Here is a 7,301-nt window from a genome sequence, read left to right on the forward strand (position 1 = left end):
TGGTAGACTTGCTGCTGGTTGCATGATTCCAGTATAGGAATAGCTGCCTTTGAAGTTCATGTAGACTTGCTACTGGGTGCATGATTCCAATGTAGGATTGCTGCTGGGTGCATGATTCCAGTATAGGATTATCTGCTAGTATGTTTGCTGCTGCTGATGGTTGTCCTGCATTGAATCAAATATGTGTTAGGAGTAGAAAGAAAATAAAAACAACTAGAAAAGGAAAAACAGAAACAAATATTTTTGTATTTTTGTATTGTTTTGTATATTTTTTGTGTGTTTTTGTTTATTTTTGAAAATAAAAGAAGTAAAGAGTTTAGAAAAAGAAAAATTTGGTTGCCTCCCAATAAGCGCTTTATTTTAAGTCTGTAGCTAGACGTCACAGAAGCCTGGTGGTCAGATCACTGGTTCCTTCAGAGTCAGTGACTCGCGTGCAATATCAAAGGGCGACTCCAAATATGGTTTCAGCCTGTGACTGTTCACTTTGAATGTGTTGCCCTTAATTGCACTTGTAATATCAACCGCCCCATGAGGATAAACCTTAGTAACCAAATAGGGGCCATTCCAACAAGACTTTAACTTCCCTGGAAATAACTTCAACCTTGAACTGAATAACAAAACTTTTTGCCCTAGATGAAAATTCTTTCTGAGAATTTGATTGTCATGAAATGCCTTGGTTTTTTCTTTGTAAATGCGCGAACTCTCATAAGCATCATTACGAATTTCCTCAAGCTCATTAATCTGCAATTTACGTTTTTCTCTAGCAGAATCATAAGAAAAATTCAACTCTTTAATAGCCCAAAATGCCTTATGCTCTAGCTTCATAGGTAAATGATAAGCCTTACCATAAACCAGCCAAAATGGGGACATCCCAATTGGGCCTTTAAATGCTGTTCTGTACGCCCAGAGAGCATCACTCAATTTCAAACTCCAGTCTCTTTGAGTAGAGCTAACTGTTTTTTCAAGAATTCGGTTGATTTCTCTATTTGAAACTTCAACCTATCCTAATGTTTGTGGATGATAAGGAGTAGCAACACGATGGGTGATCCCATACTTAGCCAACAACATAGCAAACAATCTATTAACAAAGTGCTTACCCCCATCACTTAGAATGACACGCGATGTTCCAAATCGTGGAAAAATTACCCCCTGGAGGAATTTCAGAACAACTGATCCCTGATTGGTTGGTGCTCAATTGCCTCGACCCATTTAGAAACATATTCAACAGCCACCAAAATATACTGATTGCCATGGGACATTGGGAATGGTTCCATGAAATCAATACCCCAAACATCAAACAATTCAACGACTAATATACTTTGTTGAGGCATTTCGTTCCTTTTGGACTGATTACCCACCCTTTGACAACGATCACAAGATCTACACCAACTATTAGCATCCTTGAAGAGAGTAGGCCAAAACAATCCACTTTGCAAAATTTTAGCTGCTGTCCATTTAGGGCCAAAATGTCCCCCACAAGCATACTGATGTGCAAACTTTAAAACACTTTCATGCTCTTCTTCTGGAATACACCTGCAAATAACTTGGTCTGAACAATATTTGTATAAATATGGTTCATCCCAAAAATAATACTTTGCATCTGCAAAAAATTTCTTTTTCTGCTGGAAAGTAAAATCTGGATGAAGTACCCCTCTAGACAAATAATTAACTAAATCAGCAAACCATGGTGAAATGATATGGGCAGCAAATAGCTGTTCTTCTGGAAAATTTTCATTTAAAAGAAGCAAGTCATCTTCTGCAGAAATTGGCACAATCAACCTGGACAAATGATCAGCCACAACATTTTCACTACCCTTCTTATCCCTGATTTCTAAGTCAAACTCTTGCAGTAAAAGAATCCAACGAATTAATCGAGGCTTAGCATCTTTCTTCGACAACAAATACTTCAAAGCTGCATGATTTGTGTAAACAATCACCTTAGCCCCAACTAAGTAAGAACGAAATTTTTCTAATGCGAAAACAACTGCCAACAATTCCTTCTCTGTGGTCGTATAGTTCAGCTGTGCATCATTGAGAGTTCGACTAGCATAATGAATGACTTGGGGAAGCTTATCTTTCAGCTATCCAAGAACTGCTCTTAATGCGTAATCTGAAGCGTCACACATCAATTCGAAAGGTAAACTCCAATCAGGTGCTGCAATAATGGGTGCTGTAGTGAGGAGTGTCTTTAACTTGTTGAAAGCCTCCAAACAAGCATCATCAAAAACAAAAGGAGCATCCTTAGCCAATAAATTACACAATGGTCGACTAATCTTGGAGAAATCCTTGATAAACCGTCTGTAAAACCCAGGATGCCCAAGAAAAGATCGAACACTTTTAACAGTTGTCGGTGGTGGCAGCGTTGCAATTACATCAATTTTGGCCTTATCAACCTCAATACCCCTGTTAGAAATCAAGTGGCCTAGGACAATCCCGTGCTTAACCATGAAATGACACTTTTCCCAATTTAAAACAAGGTTTGTCTTAATGCATCTTTCAAGAACTAGGGATAAATTGTTCAAACATTCATCAAAAGAATCCCCAAAAACAGAAAAGTCATCCATAAACACTTCAACTACCTGTTCAACCAATCTGGAAAATATGCTCATCATGCATCGTTGAAACGTTGCAGGAGCATTACACAAACCAAAGGGCATTCTTCGATATGCAAAAGTCCCAAAAGGACATGTAAAGGTTGTCTTCTCTTGATCCTCAGGTGCAACTGGAATCTGGTTGTACCCTGAATATCCATCCAAGAAACAACAGAACGCACGACCAGCCAACCTTTCCAACATTTGATCAGTGAAAGGCAATGGAAAATGATCCTTTCTAGTACCCGCATTGATCTTTCTGTAATCAACACACATACGCCACCCAGTAGTCAAATGTGTAGGCACAAGTTCATTATTATCATTCTTCACAACTGTAATTCCAGAACGCTTGGGCACTACTTGAGTTGCACTAACCCACTTACTATCTGAAATTGGGTAGATCATCCCAGCATCTAGAAGCTTCATAACTTCAGTACGAACAACTTCTTTAATAATTGGATTCAAACGACGTTGAGCATCAATGGTGGGCTTTACTCCATCTTCCATCAGAATTCTGTGCATGCAAATCCTAGGGCTGATCCCTTTAATGTCTACTATAGTCCAACCGATTGCATCTTGATAATTTCTTAAAATACGCAGCAATTTTTCTTCTTCTGTTGATGATAAGTCAGCAGCTATAATAACTGGCAGCGGAGAATTTGCACCTAGATAAGCGTATTTCAAGTGTCCTGGCAGTACTTTTAAATCCAGTTTAGGTGGCTGTACTTTAGAGGGCTGCAACGGTTTTTTCGGTTCCCCTAAACTCTCAAAAACGTGCCTCCAATGGGGGTGTAGAAAAGGAGCACTTTCCAAAGCTGAAACATACTCAAAAACCTCTTCATCTTCAGTGTTTTTATTCTCCAACCCATGCAACACCTTTAACAATGGATCTGATGTCAAACGGGGCATAATTTCTGCATGCATTAAGCTGTCTAACATGTCAACACGCATACAATCTTGCACATCAGCTGGCCTTTGGGCTGCTTCAAATAAACTAAAAATAACGGACTGATCTTGCACTCTAAGTGTAAGTGTTCCAACCTCAACATCAATTAAGGTTCGAGCAGTAGCCATGAACGGACGCCCCAAAATAATCGGTGTTTGCATATCTTCATCCATATCCAAGACCACAAAATCTGCAGGAAGGTAGAGATTATCCACTTTAATAATGAGGTCTTCAATAATTCCCCTAGGGTAAGCAACTGAACGGTCCGCCAGTTGTAGAATAACTGATGTAGGCTTGATTTCTCCTTGTCCTAGTCTCTGAAAAACAGAAAAAGGCATTAAATTAATACTGGCACCCAAATCAATTAAAGCACGTTTAAAATTAGAATTTCCAATTGTGCATGAAATTGTGAAACTCCCTGGATCTTGTTTCTTTGGAGGCAGTTTGTATAATAAAACTGCGCTGCACTGTTTTGTAAGAATAACTTTTTCAAAATCCACGAGCTTCTTTTTCTTTGTGCAAACATCCTTTAAAAACTTGGCATAAGATGGAATGTTCTTAATTGCATCAATCAATGGGAGATTGATCTAAACTTTGGCTAATGTCTTCCTAAAATCTGTCAACTGTTGATCTTTAACTTTGGGCTTCAACCTTTCGGGATAAGGCATTGGAGGCACATAAACATGTTATGCAGTTTTTGCAGCAATTTTTTCACTATTTTCGGATCTGCCCATAGACTCTGTAGAATCTGCAACAATATCAGAATCTGTAGAATTTCTTGAATCTGTTTGTGGCTGTGATGCTGCCCACGAATTTCCAGCACAAATTTCACCTCTATTGTCATAACTTTTACCCGAACGTAGAACTCGAACTGCCTTACAATCTGCGCCTCCCCTTGGATTCTGTTCAGTTTGGCTAGGAAATGTACCTGGTGCTCGATCTGAAACTTGGAATGCAATCTGCCCCATTTGTTTTTCTATGTTTTTCACTTTTGCCTATATATTTTGGAATTCTTGACTAGTGGCGTTTGTTAATTTTTCAATTGCAACCTCCCAAGCAACCTTAGGCGCAGCAGGTTGCTGTATCTGTTGTTGAAATTGTGACCTTGCAAGCTGATCTCTGTCCCACTTAAAATTAGGGTGATCTCTCCAACCCGGGTTGTAAACATTTGAATATGGGTCATATCTTGGACGCTGGAAATTATTAAATGCATTAACTTGTTCCGCTGCAAATTCCGGATAAGCCTCTTTATGTGGACAGCTCAAAAAATCATGGGTTGTCACATTGCAAATGCTACGGGCAGCTGGTAAAGGTTGCTGTACAGCAACCTGTGAACCTGGAATTCTTTGTAATAACATGTCAAATTTTGCATCAAATCTTTCAAGCTTTTTCTCCATTTTTTCAATTTGTGCCGACATATATGGAGAACCATTAGATATCTCAAAAACAGACCTAGATTGTGGCTGCTCAACTGCCCATTGCTGTGTATCTGCTGCCATTTTTTCAAATAATAAACAAGCCTCTTGTGCATTTTTATCCTTGTACGAACCTCCGCATGAAGCGTTGACAAGAGTTTTTGTTGTCATATTTAACCCTCTGAAAAATATATGCACTTGATCCGTACTGCTAATACTAGAATGTGGACATTTTCTATTCAACTCTTTAAACCGTTCCCACGCCTCATGAAACTCTTCATTTGGTTTTTGGGCAAAAGATAGAATTTGAGTTCTCATGTCGAGTCTTTGAGGCTGGATAATACTTGTTTAAGAATTTTTCACTGAGTTGGTTCCAAGTGCTAATGCTTCCAGATGGAAGTGTGAGGAGCCATCTCCTTGCTTGATCTTTCAATGTGTAAGGAAATAAACGAAGCTTAATAGATTCAGCTGAGAATCCTTTCACCAAAATATTCTTGCATCCCATTAAAAATTCTGCAATGTGCATGTTAGGATCATCGGTTGATAACCCATGAAATGTAGGTAGAATATTCAACATGTGATGCTTGATTTCGAATGTAGACCCTTCCTCCACTGCTGGATATGTAATGCAACCTAGTATGTTAGTGGCATGAGCTGTTAAAGAATTACCCAAAGGATCACCAGCCTCTGGAATAACAAAAGCCATTGTTTCTTTACTATGCAGGTCCTCAGAATATAAAGACTGCAGAAAAGTCCTTTGCAGTGAAGGAACCAACATCAAATTTTGCTCCTTGCGTCTCCTCCTTAAAGATTGCTCAGGTTCTGGATCAAACGGAAACAATTGCTGAACTGCTGAACGTGTGCTGACCATGCACAAATTGTAATCTGCACTGCCCTGCTGTGATCTGTAAAAATAAAATAAAAACAAAAATTAGTTCTTTTTCTTTTCTTTTTTTTTTTTTTTTTTTTGTATGTATGTACAGCAATTATTAATGCAGAATCTGATTAGAACGAATTATTTTAAATAGTCCCCGGCAATGGCACCAATTTCTTGATAAGCTTTTTAGTACCTGCGCAAACAGGGTTAAAACTCCTACAAAACTTGCAAGAATGACAAGGTTATTGTAGTATAAATGATTCTCGCAAGTTCGTTCTCCGCAGGGATTATTAAATAACCCGTAGCAAACCAAATTCTAATTAATTATTGTAAAAGAGAAAGTTGAGATGTTTCATTTTGAGACCTTAACTTAAAACGAATTTAACTAATAAAAATAAGGCAATAGGCAAACTTAAAGCTAAGGGCAAGAGAAATAGTTGTGTTTTTAGAAATCAAATTAAGAAAGCACTAGGGATCCGCCGTCACCTTAACAATTCTATATAGTTCTCCCAATTACTTATGACCTATACATGCATATTTCGAAGGTTAGGTATTCCTAATATATGCCTACTTGGACCCCCAACATAGAGCGTATATCACACACGCAATCCGTCTGTGGTATTCAGATCAAATCTAAACATACATGACTCATTAAGTTCTGTGAAACCTTTTGAAAAACCATGCAACCCTTAAGATGTGGTATTCATCCTAAGTGAACTTGCACATATTAATCACAAGAACCCTTCGTCAATTTCAGGGACCGACCTCCGACCAAAACTGCATCAAATTACTTTTCTAAACATCCTAATGGTGATCAAGCATCAAGACACTTAGATAGTTTAACCAGTGATGAATAATTCGAAAACCTGCATGCATATAATCATAAGCAAATTGGATAGAAACTACATATTCTTGCTAAGGCTCGTGGCCTCACCCTAGCAAAAGAAAGTTAGTTACGCATGTTCATAATTAAAACCAAAGAAAATATCATTCGAATGAATAAGAATAAAAACACCTTGAAGTAGAAGTTCTTCAAAAACCCTAGCAAAAGTCGCGTTCAAAAGCCAAAAGAGAAGAAGTCCTAAAAATTCTGTGAAATAGAACTTAAATACTCCCACAAGGAAACTAAATAAAATAAAATAATGACATGACATAAAATCCGAATTGGACTAGGAGAATCTGTCCATAATCTGCCCAGCCACGTTTTGGGCTCAAATCTTCTCCAAATCTGGTCCAATATAGCTTGTTTTAAAGATAAAAACGTTCTGAACACTTCTCCAGAAGGCCACAAATCCATCAGAAGTCATCTCGGGCTCCAAAAATGCCGTAAAAGCCCAAAACGTCACTTTCCAGCACTGCGCACTGCTCCTTTATTTTATCGCCAGAAAATAACCACTTGGTAGAAAAGTCTGAAATTTTGATACGATCAAGCCAAGTGACTCACGACGTCCTCCAACTGGAATTACTCCAAA

The 7,301-nt window shown here is 38.3% G+C and overlaps 1 non-coding gene and 1 pseudogene across 1 annotated transcript; one reads left to right on the forward strand and one right to left on the reverse strand.

The window, feature by feature from the left end:
* Positions 1 to 1,498: 1,498 nt before the first annotated feature.
* LOC148294278 (uncharacterized) lies at positions 1,499 to 5,658 on the reverse strand (annotated as a pseudogene).
* Positions 5,169 to 5,273, forward strand: LOC148294279 (small nucleolar RNA R71). Its single transcript, XR_015836149.1, has one exon. It is a non-coding gene; the product is annotated as a small nucleolar RNA R71 (small nucleolar RNA).
* Positions 5,659 to 7,301: the final 1,643 nt, after the last annotated feature.

This window comes from Prunus avium, chromosome 5 (genome assembly GCF_965620075.1).
Source record: "Prunus avium chromosome 5, drPruAviu1.hap1.1, whole genome shotgun sequence".
Lineage (NCBI taxonomy): Eukaryota > Viridiplantae > Streptophyta > Magnoliopsida > Rosales > Rosaceae > Prunus > Prunus avium.